This window comes from Crocodylus porosus, unplaced genomic scaffold (assembly GCF_001723895.1).
Source record: "Crocodylus porosus isolate Cpor-Errol unplaced genomic scaffold, CroPor_comp1, whole genome shotgun sequence".
In the NCBI taxonomy this organism is placed as follows: domain Eukaryota; kingdom Metazoa; phylum Chordata; order Crocodylia; family Crocodylidae; genus Crocodylus; species Crocodylus porosus.
Window position 1 is genome coordinate 53,518,970 of NW_017728951.1, and position 19,042 is coordinate 53,538,011.

Below are 19,042 nucleotides of genomic sequence, written 5' to 3' on the forward strand. Positions count from 1 at the left end.
TTCTGCTTAACTGTGTGCTTGTGTCTGACTGTGGTTATTGTTGCTCTGATGAACTGATTCTTGGCATATGAGGGTGTCAGCCTGTCCATGCTGATCAACCCGGCCAGGTCAGGTGTGTCATGTTAATCTGTGTGTGTTTGTGTGTATGACTGACTTGGGGACTGGAGGAGCCCAGCCCCACTGAACTGAGTCCTGCAAGATAGCTCCACTGGGGGTAAGGGCTTGCAGAAGGGAGAGATACAGCTCTGTATAGAAACACAAGTAACACAAGCAGCACATTGATAGAATTACCAGGACCCTAGCCCTAACAAATGAGCACACCCCAAAGTAGCGGGCAAATCTGGTAACAGGGAAACCATTCAGAATATGAACAGTTAAAAATGTATTCTATTAAAAAGGACACAAAAATGCTTTGATGCAAGTTAAGCAATTTGCCAGCATGGCCTTGTTTCTGTATTACATAAGCCTTTGGGATGACATAGGACCCAAAAAGTGCATTTTCTTGTGCTTACAAATCCATATTTGATCCGTTTCCTCTAAGATGCCTAAGTCTTTGTCACCTCTAGCTAAAAGGTATAAGTCTTGCCTTAGGCGTGTGATTCTATGCTGCCCAGAGAGAGTATAGTTCTTCCATTCTTTCATTGAGTGTCCTTATGCACTTTTGTCATTTCAGGATCCAGATTCATACATCTCAGCCAAAGGGGAGACATCATGTTGGGTTCACTTAGAGAGGAAGCATCCAGCTAATGAAGAAAGAGGAGCAGACAGATGACCCACTGACTTTTCTCTAATTGTCTAGTATCCTAACCACCAGTTTTTGATGGTTAAGCAGCATTGGAAGCAAGGAGTAAATTCAAAGCTTCTTCCCTCCCCAGAGAATGTCCTTCTCACCGGGCTCCAGAATCAAGTTTATCTTGATTATTTTCTCTTGCTTTCCCTTCCTGCCATACCCTAACTTCAATAGGAAGGGTAGAAGATGCCCTTAGTCATGTGGTTAAGTCACTTCAGATGGATGACAGTTTAACCCACTTCTGGCTCAACCCAGACCTCGTAGGGTATTTATAGACATGCTCCAGGAGGTGTGTGTGTGGTGGTGGGGGCACATAATTAATGGCCAGTTTCAAGAGCTATGCTGATTAACAGCACCCAAAGCATTGTGTGTATCAGCTGCCCCCCACTGAAAAATGGCAGCAGGGCACTTCGAGTTAAAGCTCCCTACCACCATTTTTCAGCACAGGGATGCTGATACAAATGATGCTAGAGTCTGCTGTGGCACAGTAATTTGCACACTCCAGCTGAGTTAATTAATTGAGTCTGCTCCAATGCACTGGAATTACAGTGCATCGAAACAGCCTCCCTGCATGTGTATAAGTACCTCTATTCCCTGGGTAAGTGTCCTTTATGGTGATTGGGCTCTCCTTCTCTTCATCTCATGAACAGTTGCTAGGCAGGGTTTGGAGGTTTTATCCTGTCTAAGGGACTAGGAACTCATGTGGATTTTATACTCTTCTTTGACAGAACAGAATTGCAACAGAGTTCAGGTGCAGTTAAACATCTGGGTGGCTACACTGGATTTTTTCAGAGCATGTGCACTAGCCCTTCACTTCTCACTGGAGAAGGCATATTTTCATGCCAAAATGGAGACACACAAAGAATCTAAATGTCTAAATGATTTTGTGGAAGCTTTATTGCATTGGAAAGAACAGATACCTAACAGTTACATTAAGAGCCACTTAAATGTCCTAGAGGCAGAACAGAATCTAGTCATGAGTACAAGCAATTCAGAAAGTATTTTGAGAATTCCTACTATAGGTTTGGTTTTAGTTGAATCCTAAATTTCTCTCGATACTTAAATGCTATAAAAGGCTTTAGGACTCCCTCAAAGGGATATTTTAGTTTTAATTAAGCACTTTCTGGATGAAGCTATTAAAATTATTTAGTAGTGGCTTAAGTATTAAATATCATGCTTTTGTCCTACAGTTGTTCTTAGGTTCAATTCTGTATTATTGTACTCTATCAAGACAACAGAATATTTATGATCTAATATATTGACTTACCACCCAGAATACTCTGTTACAAAAAATTTAAGCTAATTTCTGAGGTGAACCATCAGTATTTATGTGTAAAAATGTTCATTGTGTTCATTTTTGGTGGAATTCATTTAAAATTTGATCATTCTTAATTGATAGGTACATACTACCAAAGTTAGATGGAAAAAGGAAGTTCCTAATTATACTTTTTTAACTAGACATAAAATATGTCTAGACCCACACAATATTTTTGAACACATGAAAAGAAAAACTTAACTTTAAGCACTGGTGTTATTGCCAGCTCATCCAAAGGCCTGTCATTTGGTATAGTTGGCATAGAGACATGGCATTACCAGCACTACTATCTTCCCTCAAGACTGTCCACTAAGGAAGGTACTGTCATGTGTACATTACAGGCAAAGGTTACTAAAAGATAAGCTGAATTAAAAGTATAAGCCCAGGTCTTTAACTGCTAAATCAGTTCTGCAGTGGTGACTTAAATGAACAATTAACATAAAGCTTAATTAAACTAACACTTTCCTCTGATGCTCTGGAACAGTAAACATTCTCCTCCTCCTCCTTATTGAAAGCTGTACCTTTCTGCATCTCTGCATTTGCGTTATCCCTGCATGGTCAAGGTTTGTGCTCTTAAATTTCTCCGTAACACTTCTCTTTCTCTCTAAATTGCAAAGATTCTCATCGTTATGTATTTTGATTTTGATAATCATATCTCTCTGATCACCCAGAAGCCCAAATATATTTTTATCTACACAACATGGCTCTTAACATAATTCTTATTACTTATTATACTGCCCACATCATCAGCCTCTACTGGTCCCTGCCCCATTTAACTGTATGAAGTTTCAGGTTCTTGACCAAAACATCTACACCTCCCAACTTGTCTGCTCTTAGTTTACCTTGTTACCCTTGCCTGTACATACACTTCTTCCAGTCCAGGGAAAACATCAACTTTATCCACTCATTTGTAAAATGTTCACACAGATATATCTCCATCCCTTCTTCTTCTTCTTTGCTGTCACATTCTGCACTCAGCTAGATTTTTTTTATGGTGTTTACATTTCAGGATACATATTTGCTATGATGCCTACAAGAAATCCTTCCGATTACAAATACAGATTTTCTTTTTGCCTAACATCAATCCCACTCCCTTTGAAAGTTCATCTCAAACATCAATGTTATTGTAGAAGTCTTGGAAGAAAGGTGGGAAAGAAAATTAACTACAGAGGTCACTTATTGTAGACTATCCAACAATATATGACTAGCTTTGGGGAATTCTTCTATTCCTGGTAAACAAGCAACATTTCCTTCAACTAGGTAAAGTATTTATAACTTGAATTGAGTATTTATAACTTGGGAAAGGAGGAGGGGTTAATTGCAGTGAAAATTATGTAAAAGATGCTCACAGTTTCAAACTGGCTTGCTGGATCTGAAAATAGCATGCAGGGGTTGTGATCTCTAGGACTCCACAATGTTTCATAGCTTCATAGTTGTTAGGGGCTGAAAGGGATCTTACAGATCATTTAGTCCAGCCCCCCTGCATGTGGGCAGGAAAGACTGCTGGCATCAAGATTTTTTTGAAGATTGCCAAGGTGGGTGAATATGCCACTTCCGGAGGGAGCCTGTTCCAAACCCTCAGCACTCAGCTTGTAAAGAACTTTTTCCTTATGTCAAGCCTGAAGTGATCTTCAGTCAGCTTGTGCCCATTATTTCTTGTCCTTCCCTGAGGGCTCTTGGTGAATAGATGCTCCCCCAAACCCTTATGTATGCCCCTGATATAGGCTGCAACCAAGTCCCCCCTGAGTCTCTTCTTCTCTTCTCTGGGCTGAACAATCCCAAGTCCCACAGTCTCTTCTCATACATCTTGGTCTCCAGGTCTCTAATCATATGTGTGGCCCTCCTCTGGACTCTCTCAGGCTTCTCCACATCCTTCTTGAAGTGTGGTTCCCAGAACTGGATGCAGTACTCCAGTTGCAGTCTCACCAAAACCAAGCATAGAGGGAAGATGGCATCCTTTACCTTGCTCAAGATGCCTTGGTGGATGCCAGATGCCAGTGTTTGGTTAGCTCTGCCAGCTACAGCATTGTATTGGTGGCTCATATTGATTTTGTTGTCATTCATGACACCTATGTCTTGTTCAGTTGTGGTGCTGGAAAGCAGAGCACTGCCAAGCCTGTAAGTGTGCTGTGGGTTGTTTTTCCCCAGGTGAAGCACTTTACATTTCTCTGTATTGAATGACATTAGGTTGAGGTCTGCCTACTTCATGAGCCTGTCCAAGTTGGCCTGTATTGCTAGCCTGCTGTCAAGCATGACAACATGAAAATAGTCCGTGTATAGGCCACATCCATGTATTCCCTGCACCTGATAGTGTCGGTGCCAGGGGCGCAGTTGGGCACGGGGTTAAAAGTGGTGCTAATTGCTGCAGGGGAGGGGAGGGCAGAGATGAGGAGCTGCAAGCCAGGGGGAGAAGCAGCCCCACTCCCCAGCACCGCTGCCAGCCATGCTCAAGCCATGCTCAAGCTGCACTCAAGCCACCGCCACCAGCCGAACTCAAGCTGCAAGCGGTAAGGGAGGCAGCCCTGCCGCTGCTGCCAGCTGCACTCAAGCCACACTCAAGCCAATCGCCACAGTCATGACATCAGCCCGCAGCTGGGGATGGGTGGGCACAGCTGAAACCGGCTAAAAGTGGTGCTAACATTAGCCCGCAGCCTGTTCTACAGACTCTGCATAGCCCACACCCTTGTATAGCCCGCACCCATCCATCATGTTTGTAAAAACTTATGTAGCCCATGGACTATATGCGTGAAAATATGGTACCTAGCCACTGGACTGTGAAGTAGTCAAGGCCACGTTTTCCCAATTTGACCATGAGGAGATCATGGGAGACCATGTCAAAGGCCTTTTTAAAGTCAAAGTATATAACATCAACCTTATTTCCTCTATTTAGGTGACATGTAACCTGATCATAGAAGAAAATTAGGTTGGTCTGGCACAACCTGCCAGTGATGAAGCCATGCTGGCTATCCTTCAGGATGCTGCCTTTAGTTAGCCTGTGTGCAGGGTTGGCCTATCCTATCCTGTGAAACCTGTTGCTTCAGAGGGCCCTGCAGCCAAGGTGCCACCTGCAGCAATGAACACTCCAAATCAGTTCTGTAGCAAGGGGGGATGGACTGTTGCCACCAGCATCACATCTGGCTGCTCACCATCCCCCCCAACCCCACCAACCAATGCTAGCTTCTTCAGCCGCTTACCCCCCCCACACATACACCCAACACTGCTGCCATCTCTGGCTTCTTCATGTCAGGGGGTCCCAAAACTATATCTGGTAGGGGGGCCCAAAAAATTGTGGGGTGGCCCTACCTGCATGTAATGCTTTCTTTGATGCTTTTCCCCAGGATTTTACCTGGGATTGAGGTCAAACTGATTGTTTGTGGTTTCCTGGGTCCTCCCTTATTCCTTTCTTAAAGATAGGTACCAGACTGGCTTTTTTTCCAGTCTTCTGGGAACCTTTCCTGAGCACCATGATAGCTTCACCATCAGTCATGAAACGACATCAGCCAGTTATTTTAGGACTCTTTGGTGTAGTTTGTACGGTCCAGATGACTTATAGATATTTAGCTTTTATAGCTGCTCCCCCACAAGACCTATGTCAATTATTAAAGGGTGGCCAACCCCACCATGGTCATCCTGTATCCTGTCAAGCAGGCTTTCATTTCATCTTATCTCACCAAAACCACAGTTACAAGGTCATCCTTAGATAGTTTAACTTTTAATCTTAAGGTAAAATTTTAAGATAGAATAGCCAAAATGGAAACTGGAGACATTTTTACTCAGGAGTAATTACTGCATAGCATGGCACATGTAGATGGCTGATGAGAAGCAAATTTCCTCCCAGTCAGCCAGGCAGCAGGGGATGGGAGATTATTCCCTGCCCCTGAAGCTGCCTGCTGATGGGGTGGACTCCACCACCAAAGCCCAGGCAGGGACAATATCCCCCTTCCATAGCAGCAGGGAGCTCCCAGCCTACACTCCACAATCATGGGGATGGGACTGGGAGATTGTTATTTCCAAGCCCCAGCACCACAGTCAGGGGCAGGTCCCAGCCCAATGCCCAACTGGGCAATCATGGCACAGGGCTTGGAAAGAACTGCAGGGGGAGGGCAGTCCAAGCCCCTACCACAATCTGATAGTGGTGCAGCTAGAAGCAAGACCCCAGATGCACCCAGGAGCTTCCCTGCAGCCCCTTCCAAGCACTCTGCCTCCAATCATAGATTTGGGGCCAGGAGCATACTGCTCCTGGTGCAGGAGGACATTGTGTTGATTCAGAAAGATTTGATGATTCAGATCATCCAGAGAGAGGCAGGTTCTCCCACAGCTCTTCCAGCTGTGCTTGCTCATCATTGGGCAGGGGGATCTGTGGGAGAAGCCCTCATGGCTGCCCTTCATGGCCCCATCCCCCACCCAGCTCCAGTCTAGTCCTAGCACTTAAAAAAAAAAAAAGCCTCAAACTCACTGGCTACAGGAGTGGTGACTGGGCTGGGCACTGGTGGCAGAGCCCTCCCCCCACACAGCATGGGGCAGTGGGGGGCAGCAGAGATCATGCCACCCTGCTTGGTGCCCACATGATAGTTGCCCCATGGCATGGGTGCAGTGCTGCTCAGCAGAGTGCTGCATGCTGCCTGGAAACTGGGGTCAATGGGTCTGAGTGATGCCAGGCTTCAGCTCTCAGATAGGGCACAGCACCCTGCTGAGCCATGCTGCACCTGTGTGATGTGACAGCTGCTGCATTGGTACCAGGTGGGGTTTGTGATCCCTGCTGCCCCCCACTGCCCTGTGCTGCACAAGGGGGCTCTGCCATGAGTGCCTAGAGGCCCCATCACTGCTTCTACAGCCAGTGACTGCAGAGCTTTTTTTTCCTAAAAAAAGCCCCATACTCACCAGCTGCAGGAGTGGCGATTGGGACCTCTGGGTGCTTGGCAGGGTGCCTTGCACTGTCTGGGACCTGGGGTCACTGGGGCTGAGTGCTGCTGGGCTCCAGCTGACAGTTGGACAGACCAAAGCTCCCAGACAGTACGTGGTGGTGCCAAGTGGGGAGGGGCAATTCCCACTGCCCCCCACCACTCCACACTGCATGGTGGGGTCTCTGCCATGAGCCCTCAGAGGCCCCAATCACCAGTGCCAGATCTGGTGAGTACAGGGCTTTTTTTTTTTTTAAAGTGGTGGGAGGGGTTATGCCCTCCTGCCACTTGCCCATCTAGTAGGGGGGACATGATGGAGGGGCTCTTGCCTGCTGCTGCTTGCCAGATGATGCAAGGGGGTGTGGGGTTTGGGCAAGGCAGTGCTGGGAGCAGGGGCTATGACCTGCTGCCACTTGCCCCCTTCCACCTGGAGCGAGCTGCTCTCACATTCTGCCCCTTCTGCCCCAGCTGGGCAAGCAGCAGCAGGGCAGAACCTCTGCTTCCAGTACTGCCTGCATCCCACACCCCACACCCCTCCCTGAGTAATGCACCCCCCCACCCTGGCTGGGCAACTTGCCCCAGCCCCAATCCCTTCCTCCCCCAGGCCCCTTTCCTCTCCTCTCCCCTAACCCCAACAGACTTAACAGCTGGAGGCAGCTGTCAGCTGCCTGTTTACTCTATGACTGAATCTCTGAATTGGCTGAATCTTTTCCACAGCTTTTCCAAATAGATTTGGATGCTTTGTATTGATTCAAAGTTTTTACTTTGTCTCCTGGTTTGATTCAGATTCAGAAATTCAGTCCCCGAATCAGGCCAAATCTCTTCCAAATTGAATCAACTTTGCACAGCCCTACCTCAGGTGGCCCCTCAGCCAAATCCATTTATGGACCTCAGCAGCCCCTCAGCAGCTTTGACTAGAAGTAAATGCATTATTGGAGCACTATTTTATCAAAATACTTAAAAATAGGACAAAATGGGTTCCAGATTCATGCACATCCATGCATTGTGTGTAAAGGCACTTCCACAGGAAGCTTGCTGTAGATATTTCTACCTCAGGATCTCTCCATAAAAACTTTTTTCATGTTCTAGAGGTGATGAACAAAATACTTTCAAGTAACACCTTCAGTACCTTTCTCCTGCCTCTTGGGCATTTCCCTCTAAGGAGACTATCATGATCATTAGCAGCACCATTCATACTGAGCATATGAATGTGTGCTATATTTCTGAGGAATTATCCAATTTTTGTCCACTTTCAAAAACACTCACTGACAAAAAACCCCAAAAACAATTATCTGGGGATTGGCTTCTCTAAGCCTTAATTATACCAGAGAGACTATGCTTGTTGCCATGTATGATCAGATAGTTGTATCTGCACAACTGTCAAATACCCCTGTATAGTGCCAAAACCAATCTGACGTGATAAAAGGAGGGTTATGATTATGATCAAAAACAAACTTAGAACAAACATTACATTATTACTTTTTGAATAATATCTGTTGGACTTACTAATTAGGAAGACAGAAGATGCCACTGTAGTTCAGTATTTAATTTAATCTAATTATACCTGTCTAAGGTGGAAGACATGAAAAAGTGCTTCAAGGGAAGGCAAACTTCCCACCATCTCCAACCATAATATTGTTAACAATCAATGAAAAAGTACCCATTAGAAAGGTGGCTATAAAGTTTTATTTTCAGATGTAGGTCACTTATACTAGAATTGGGTGTCCTAATTCAAACTAAAAATAAATTCATATTATCACATTCTGTTTTAGTTGCATAATGCAGCTGAAGACTTATCTGACCCTACTGCCATGCATTTTGAGGTGCATCCATATAGCTACATGATATCTTGGTGGGCAATATCAGCTAGACCTTGCAATTTTTTATTCTTACTAATATACAATATTCCCTCAAAGCTATCAGGAAAACTCTGCTAACTATCATAAAGAAACAGAAGCTTTTTTTTTTCAATGATGATGAAACAGTGGGCAAATTTTCAAATGAGTTAAATGAACTTATAAAGCTCATGAAAATGCACAGGAAAAGAATCTCAGGTATGGTTATGTCAAGCTATCTAAAGAGAAATAATTGTACTGGGTAAAAATAGAATCTATTAAATGACTTGAAATATGGTTCAAATAAATCATAACATCATATACAATAATCTCTAGCAAAGTCTATGAGGTTCTTTTTAGACTATGTTCTGTAATGTAACTTCAGATAGATATACTGAAAATTTCAGCGAATGTAGGAATGGCACTTTATTTTGCTATGCATTCTTTCAGATGTTAGATTAAATGACCTAGAAGTTACTTTAAGATAATGTGCAAACACTTTTCCAATTGGTATGCAACAGTAGTGTTTGGCAGTTTCAGACAGACAGCAGGCCCAAATCAAAGTCAATCTCTGAATGTTAATTCTAGAACTTTGCCATGCTTGTAAATGCATTTGATCTTCTGAAACTTAAGTAAGAAGAGGTAAAAGGTTTTGCTGTGACACCTGTCAAGGATGCAGACAGTAAATTCTAGCATTTCCTGTTTTATCTTTGAAAACTTAAAACCAATACAGATATATAAAACTTTTATACGAAGAGAAAGCATATATAACTTTTATACAAACTGAATAAAAGCTCTCCTTTTGAATACAGCTTCCTTTTTAAACTATAACTTTTATGGAATCATATTCTTTATCATTGTCTATTATGTTTGCAGGAATGTATATGTAAAGTCATGTTACTTGGTTATACAGAGAAGCATTTTGCACTTCAAACAAAAATATTTACCTATTTAACTATTAACTAACCTTGTAGTTGTTTTTTTTATTATATTTTACTTACTTAAGTACAGAACTTAATTTTCAGTCACAACACTTTTTTTTTGTGCAAGGTTTAACTTTGTGGTAATGAATGAATTTTTGTATGCTAGGTAAGAAAAGATAATCATATTTTCAGAGGATATACTTCAATATGGATAATATTCTAATTAAAAGTAATAATCAGGAATTCTTTTCATTTTAAGTGGAGTACACAACAAAATGGTCCTCACATTGTTTACAAACAAGCTAGACTTTATACTACTAGAATTATATTTTTATTCTGTTTTTTCTTGAGTATAGCTATATATTTGTATAATTAAATTACAGCTGTGTAAATACAACATGATTTTCTTTCAGTATTCATAGGTTCATAAATGTAGGGTCAGAAGGGGCCTTGTAGATCTTGTAGTCTGACCCCCTGCCCTGGGCAGGAGAGAAAACTGGTCCAATGACCCCACCTAGGTATATTCTAGCTCTATATTCAGATGAAAGGCTGAGATATTCTGATCCCATAAAAATGTGGATGGTTTCTTATTAAGAACTATTCCAAAGTGTTCTCTTAGTATTTTGTCAGGCATACATTTATGGAATCCAGATTGTACTGCCCCTTGCTTTTAAAATATTTGGGTCAGTTTCTCAAATTATGTATATGGCATTTACCAACGTGTGACAGAACTGGGGCTCCAAGGGCAGCCATAATGCCTTGGTGGCCGCATGGTTACTATTCTTGTTTAGCTTTAGGGTCCTTCCCTTCAATTCTGGTTGCCATGCCTTGATGTTCTTAAATTTGGAAAGGGAGACTGCCCAAGGATCTGAGAGGGAGGCCTAATCTGTCTTCCTGTCAGCAGATCTCTCTCATGCCAGTTTCCACTAGCTAAGTACCTACCTCCTTGTGACTTTGATTCAGGGAAGGTGTTGAAGCACATCTGTAGTGTAGATCATTAGTGTAGATTTAGTTTATCTTCACAAATAAGTTTGAAACTACCAATATTCCCATTCATTTTACTAGTGCCTTTTTTCTGTCCTTCCATTTTCTGGACATCGGAAATGTTAGAAGTATTATGAATGTTATATTCTGAACAAGAAAACAAGACAAATAGATGTTCTAGCATTTTATAACATAAAATGACCTCTAGATAGAAGGTCAGGATTGGAATTTGCTGCTACAGGCAAGAAAGTCATGATTAATAAAGTAAAATGTCCTTATGCACTTTTAAAGCCAATATGTGTGCTTCTGATTGGCTGTCCTTGAAAAAGTGTTGTAGTACAGATGTTACTGCATGACTACACAGAAAATTAAATGCTCTAACAACTATAATATAGTGGAAGTTGAGTTTGTAAATGTCCCCATATAATTAAGGTTATAATTACATTATCACCGTGATTATTATTTTATGAGATAGTTCCAAAACTGTTGTATATTGTTGTTGATTTTTCTTGCTAATGGAGCTTATTATTTATGCTCTTGCAACCTATCAACCATTTAGCACTGTCAGCAGACATGCTGTACACCATTCAATATGTTTGTGCCTTATCACTGGATAGGAGACAACAAACCAGGAATGATAAACTAGTAAGTGGTTTTTTTTAAATCCTTGGCATATTTTCAAGCAGTTTTATTAGCAATGTTATGTATGTGCAAGAACTAGTGAAGAGAAAGTGATGAAGACAGAAAGCTAGTGTACAGTGCCTGGATAGCTACTCTTAGTAGCTTTCAGTGATAGTCCAATAGGAGAGTGATCTATACTCCTTATAAGACTGATACAAATATAGGAGAATCACTGAAAGCACAATAAAATCTTTTCTGCCTGGCTGGAGTGAGCAGGAAGTCATTGCCTGATAGCCAATCTCCTCCTCCTCCTTTTTTACATAGTATATTTTATTATTTTCCCAAACATTTTTCTTTGTGTTCATAACTTCATAGGCATACGGGCAGTTATGTTGGATATCAGAGGAACAGATCAACAGATAGTATAAGTTATTCTGAAGCAAGGGCCCTCAAAGAAAGCAGGGTCTACTCAAAAGACTGACCTCAGACAATTATAGTTATCATTTAATTATAATGTCTTTTAATCATGTCTATCCTGTACCAAAGGGCACTAGCACTTTGAAGGCCATCATATGCAACCTATATTAAAATGAACTTCTCTCCTTTGTGCAGTTTTAGTTTTAGAGTACAAACTCCTCAGTATAGCATTTTGGAGGTATTAATGTGGTTTGCTCATGATTTTCTCTGTAAAAGAATCTTGTTAATTCCCTTAAGCTTTTTTTAAACCTGTTCTGTTTAAGGCGAGATATTAAGGAGCTTCTTACAAAACAAAGATATCACCTTGTTTAACTTTTCATTTTTCCTTTTTTGTTAGATTTTCACTGGACATAAATATTTTGATCTTTTGAATGTCAAGATCAAAGTGTACACATCCTAGATACCTCCATTTTAAGGAAGGTTTTCTGCTATCAACAGCAACGATTTCACCAAAGGACCTGCTTCCATAGAGTTTTCATTTGAAAAATCCATGATGAAGTTCTTTTTTGGAGTTCTAAAAGAGATACATGGCTTTGTTTCTCTTACATCCACTAAAATTTGGAGGATTGGGCTATAGTTTCATAGTTGGTAGGGTCGGAAGGGACCTGAGCAGATCATCAAGTCCAAACCCTTGCCATGGGCAGGAAAGAGTGCTGAGGTCAAATGACCTGATTAGGTGATTATCTAGCCTCCTTTTGAAGACCCCCAGGGTAGAAGCGAGCACCCTTTCCCTTGGAAGTTGGTTCCAGATCCTAGCCGCCCTGTCTGTGAAGTAGCGCTTCCTGCTGTCTAGCTTGAACCTACTCTCAATCAACTTGTGGCCATTATTCCTAGTTAATTCCTGGTAGTGCTTGGGGGAACAGGGACTCTCCCATTCCCTGTGGGTCTCCCCTGGTAAGTTTATAGACAGCCATGAAATCCCCTCTCATCCTTCTCTTGTGGAGGCTGAACAGGTTCAAGTCCCATAGCCTCTCTTCATAGGGCCTGCCCTCCTGCCCCCTGACTGTGCGAGTGGCCCTCCTTTGGTCCCTCTTAATGCTGTCCACATCACTCCTGAACTGCAATACCCAGAACTGGCTGCAGTACTCCAATTTCAGACTGACCAATGTCACATAGAGAGGGAGGATCACCTCCTGGGACCTGCTTATGATGCATCTGCAGATGCATGACAAGGTGCAGTTAACCTTACTGACCATGTCCTCACATTGGCGGCCCATGTTCATCTTGGAATCAGTAATGACTCCAAGATCCTTTTCTGCCTCTGTGCTGATGAGAGGGGAGTTCCCCAGCCTAAAGGTATACTGCTGGTTTTTTCCCTAGGTTCAGTTCCTTGCACTTGTCAGTTATGAATCCAATGCTATTCTCATCCACCCACCCCTGTAACCTGTCCAGATCTAGTTGTAGCCTGTCCCTCCCTTCTATCGTGCCCACCTTTCCCCACATCTCAGTGTCATCCACAAATTTGAACAAGGTGCTTTTCACCCCCTCGTCTAAGTCGCTGATGAAGATGTTGAACAGTGTGGGCCTAAGGACTGAGCCCTGGGGAACCCCACTGCTCACAGCCCTCCAGGTCAAAATAACAATCCTCCTTGGTGATGGCCACTCCCTTCTACAGGGTGTATGCTTCCTTTTTAGCTTTCAGGTGTTCCTGAATGCCTTTGGTGAGCCATGGGGGCTTTTGAGCACTCTTGCCTACTTTGATTCACATTGGGACTATCACCTTTTGGGCTAGGAGGATTGTCTTCTTAAGGAATGACCACTCGTCTTGGACTTCAAACTCCCCTACCCTCCAGGCACAGGCAAGGGAGCCTCCAGACCCCTCTCCCACCTGTGGCCTCTGGGAACAGGCAAGGCAGCCCCCACAGACAGTGTGGCAGGAGGCTGCCAACCCCACCATGGCCTCCGTCTGGGTGGAGGCCTCAGAGGAGCCCAGGGTAGGTGGCACCACTAGCGCAGGGTCCTTAGCAGCCACCCTCCATGTCCTTACCATTGGGGAACGGTCCCTAGCAGCCATTCCCCATGTTCTTACCATGTCTATGGAACTGTGAGTCTTCTTCTCTCTCTCACTGGAGATTCCTTCCTGGCTCCTGGTGCACGCCTGCCTTGCGCAAATGCCAGCTCAAACATCATCTTGCCCTTTCAGAGCACGCCTGTTTGTGCACTCTGCTTGCACGCACTTCCTGTGCATGGCTTGGCAGTGCAACTCCCTGCCGGCTCACTTAAGTGGGATCGGGGGGACTCCCCCTCCGGATCCTGTGGAGCTGTGCTGGCTCCCTTCACCCTCCTCATTTACCTTGTGGGATAAGCTGCTGACTCTGGCAAAGATTCAGCCTGATTTGGTGGCTGAATCTCTGAACCTGAACTGAACCAAGAGACCCTTTATTCTCTCCAAATTGAATTGGAACCCTCTGAATTGATTCAGACAGATCTGGAAAGATTCGGTGACTTGGACATAGAGCATCTTTAAATGTTTTTTCTACATACCTCTAGATATCAGGGGCTCATGAATGCTGAGATGCTGGGGCACAGAAGCACAGCGGGTTCTCCAGCACACTTGGCAGCAGACCTGGAAGTGGACCAGAAGCACTTCTAATCCACTTTTGGATCTGCTGGAAAGCATGCAGGGGGTACTCCCTCAACCCCTCACCCCCCAGCTTGGTGACTGGTGCCTCCTGGGTGTGTGGGGGGGGAACCCAAGTTCCCCCTGCAGCTGATCGCTAAACTGGGTGGGCATGGGGGGGGGCGTGCTCCCTAGCAGACCCAGAACTGGACCAGAAGTATTTCTGGTCCACTTCCAGGTTTGCTGCTGAGCATATGGAGGGCTCCCTCCCCCCACACTTCTGTGAGATGGTCTATGCACCCCAGCATCACAGTGATCATAATCCATGCCTACTACCTCAAGGTATGTAGAAAAAACTTTTAAAGCTGTGTCTATGTCCAAATCATTGATTCTCTGAATCAGAGTAGAAACTTCCGATTCGGCCAAATCAAATCAGGGACAGTGATCCGAATCAACATATTGAATCACTGTCCCTGATTCAGACTGAGTCCAAATCTGAATCAAATAGGACCCACTTCGCACACTCCTATTGACCAGGAGGTCCTTCAGCATCCCAGGGTAAACTGCTCTCTATCCTCCTCTTCTTGAATGGGGATTCTGCGACTCATCTGAACTCTAAAGCCCAAAGCGTCTCAACAGGAGATCTCATGACTAACCAGCCCTCTTCCCTTTCCCCAAGGGGCCTTCAAAACTGATTTGTTTAAGGAGCCATTAGTGTCTCTTTCCTGTAAGCAAGAGTGTAAACAGACACTCATCATGACATGCTTTGCTTACACACTGGGAGGGAATTTGTTTGGAAGGCTACCAGTGGGTAGACGACTGGGAGAGTGGAAAACCACTGACATGAAAACACCTCATAAGCAGGGATCTGGAAGTCATTCCTGCTGTGTGACCACAGACAATCCTGTGTGTCCATGCTCAGCTGGGTGAGGCAGGGGACATCTGAGGGCCCCTGCAGCAGGGCTGTAGGGGCAGGGGGATGTGGCTCGGGAGTGAGGTGCACCAGCAGAGCTGGAGGGGGTTGGGGAGACTGTGGGTCAGAAGTGAGGGGCACTGGCAGGGATGGGGGTGGTGGGCTGTGGGTTGAGAGTGAAGGGAAACAGCATGGGCAGGGGCATTATAATGATTGAGGCATTGGTCAGCTTCCAAACTGCTTTTAAATCATAAATATATCAATAAAATGTTGTATTTAACTGATACCTATTTATATAGTGGTGTTTCATTTAATCATGGAAAAATGCAGATTTGCAGGGTCTTCAGAACATTTAGGATTTTTTAACAGAGAAAACCAGGATCATTGCTCATAAGGTGTTCCAGAAGAGTTTGTGCCCCACTGCTCTGGCCCTTCCCCACCATCTTCTGCACTTCACATAGGTATCCTTGGAGCTTCATTATCTAGGGGAGCTCACAGCTAACTTCATATTAACAGCACAGCTAAAGGTGTGGGAGGGAGGTCTAACAGTTCCTGCCAGCAGCTCTCCATCTTCCCTTGCTAGCAAAGCAAGTTCCCAGGGCACGTTTTGCCCCTTGGGATAGCTTTGCTTGTCAATATGAAGCAGGTCACATGGCTTTACTGCTTCCATCAAAAAATATTACCCATTGCTCCTTAGGAATATCATCTGCCACAGTCCTAGGACATTTTTTTTATAGTATAGATTTCCCTAATGCTTTCCCTTTGCAGTATTTTGGAAAGTATGGATTTCTAAAAGTCAGGGGATATTTACTGAACATGTTATCTTCACATTAATTTGAAAAGTTAGCACATGTCTCTAAGGAAGTAATTATCAGCTTTGCTCTATACATAGCCTAAAACTGTCAAGCACACACAGATATTAGTATGGTAAACCAGTGAAATTTTCCTCTATCATAATTTTAAATCTGAGTTCCTCTTACCATTGTTTGAGAGACATACTGTTCTTATCTGTTTCAAATGTTTTTATCTACAGTGTCATGTAAACTTCCTACAGATATATTTGCGGATCATTTGCAGGTCCTTTATGAATATTAATAGCAACTTTCAGAAAAGGATCTTTCATAATGGAACCAATTGAAAAATTGATTCCTCACATAAACAATAATTTACATTTTCTCCACCTCTTACTTATAAGAACATTGACAGGACAAACCTAGAAGAATCAAACTAGATTTCCTTACTTCTCTTGGTCTTCTTTGAAGGAACTTTTCTTCTGCCTCTTGAAAGAACTGGTATAAATGAGTGTCAAGGGTGAACATTTATAGACTTTAGTAGCCCTTGTGCTTTCATGGCAATATGGTATAGCATTCAATTGATCAAAGTTTGGGTAAGAGAAGAAGAGGGAAAGGAAAGGACCAGGCAAGAGAATGTCAGAAAAAGTCATTCCATTTTGAAACTGAAAGCCTTTTTGAAAGTTCAAGGAAGACAGCTCAAAATAAGGAGGCTATGGGTCAATTTGAGTGCATTTAGTAGTTTTATGCTAGTTAGATATGATTGTAGAGAAGATAAGGCTTAAATAGGGGATACAAATAGGCATGTTAATAATAATTAAAGTAGAACACTTTAAGGAACATTTTAATATTTTTACCAGTATTTAGTAAGCTTCTTATATTTAACCAGATAATACATTATAACAATTCAAGTCAACCTGGGATTCTTGCTCTTCAGTCTTGAACTACAGTTTGGGCTGAATTGACCACCTGCAGGTGTGCCTCTTAAAAACTTATTTTTTGAAACCTAGAATAGAAGTTTGTTTTCTCTAAAAAACTAACCACCTGGTGGAGGCTTTTCAATTTTGGGACATAGTGAATTAAAATCAGGGTTTTTTTTTTCTTTCAAATATTAGTAAGATTACTATTTCTTTCGATAAAAAGCATATTTTGTAAATTCTGATCATTTTCTTGATATGTCTTACTTGTACTGTTCATATCTTATCTGTATTTTATTATTAAATTTACCATATTAAATTTTAGTTACATTTATGAGTATTTAATTTTGGTAGCACAGGCTCTTTGAACCTTTCTTTGTTCATATCTCAGAGTGGGAGGAGGAAACACATTGTACTTTTATTACCCTCTTTCCTCCCCTTCAGTAGGGATATAACACATGCAATTGTTTCTTAGGGAGGGAATGAGAGACAACCATAATCTTATCAATGTTTGGAAGAACTGGAAAAAATGTGAGGTTGAGGATTGTATAGTATGGGGTACAGAGAACCTATATAAAATTCAGTATAATTTGATGGCTTATTTTGGAGTAGCTGTTGATGAGCAGGGCTATAGAAAGCAGGTCTACTGTTTGACTACTGTTACCTCTCAACTCTGTGTTTTAGGGTACCCCAGCACAGTACACAGACTGTCTGAGTCACAGGGTGTGTCCACATGAGCACGCATATGCCTCTTGCCCCTCCTCAAACCCCTTTGAGGGAGGGCAACAGGCACATGCAGGAACAAGAAAATGTTCAAAGATGGGTCCTCCATGGAGATGCTTTGGCTGCCAGAGCATACCTATGGTTGCCCCTCACCTTGGTGTTGAAACACGTGGCCTCCCACCCCATACTTTAAAAAAACACAAAAAAAACCCCTAGCACTTACCGGCAGTTGGAGCTGCTGTGTGACTGACTGGGTCCCTGCCTGCACAGTGCGGGGCAGGGTGACAGCCCCAGTGGCCCCAGCCTGGGCCCTGCTGCCCCTCCACTGCCCTGTGCTGCCTGGGGGGCTCTGCCAGGAGGCCCTGGAGTGCCCCCACCTCTGCTTCTCAGATAAGCATATTTTTTTTCCCTTTTTTTCCTGTTTTTTTTTAAAGTGATGGTGCCTGGGGTTGTGGGGGTAGCCATGGGGGCCTAGGGGTGCAAGGTGTGGGGTAGGGCAGCCATCAGGGGGCTACAGGAACTAGTGGGGGTTGGGGCCAGGTGGGGCAACAATTGGGGGGCTGGGGTGAGGCATGTGGGCTTTCCAAGGGGGGTGGTAGTCCCTGTGGGGGCCATTTGGCCCATGTTGGGGGCCCATAACCCTTGTGTGGGGGTTGAACCCCCTGTTGGGGACCCATACACCTTATGTGGGGGTTGAACCCCCTGTTGGGGGCCCAAACTCCTTGTGTGGGGGTTCAACCCCCTATTGGGGACTGAACCCCTTATGTGGGGGTTGAGCCCCCTGTTGGAGGACCGTACCTCTTGTGAGAATGCCAAATTCCCTGTTAGGAGGCTGAACCCCTTGTTTGGGGGTTGAACCCTCTGGTGGGTGGGCCAAACCTGCTGTTGGGGGGGCATACCCCTTGTGTGGGGGCCATTGCCCTGTGGGAGTGCAGCAAAATTCATGAATTCATGAAATGTATTACAGTTCACTTTATTATTATGATAAAAGACTTTCTTTAACACTGTAAGATAGATCAATAAAACATTGTCCAACTGATCACTGTCTTGCTCTCTGTCTTTACAGTGGTCTTCTGCTTTACTTGTGGAGGAACATGTATTTGGGGTATTTTACAGAGTCACTTTGGGAATTTTTTTATCAGGGATTTTCAGTTTTCCAATAGGGAACACCAGAATTCCTGCTAGGGAGGCCAGTGGCAGGACCCTGCTTGCTCAGAGCTGGTACCTTGGACCCATATAGCTGTGGCTGACTTTCTGGACAAATGGGGCCAGGAGGACATACTTTGACAGTT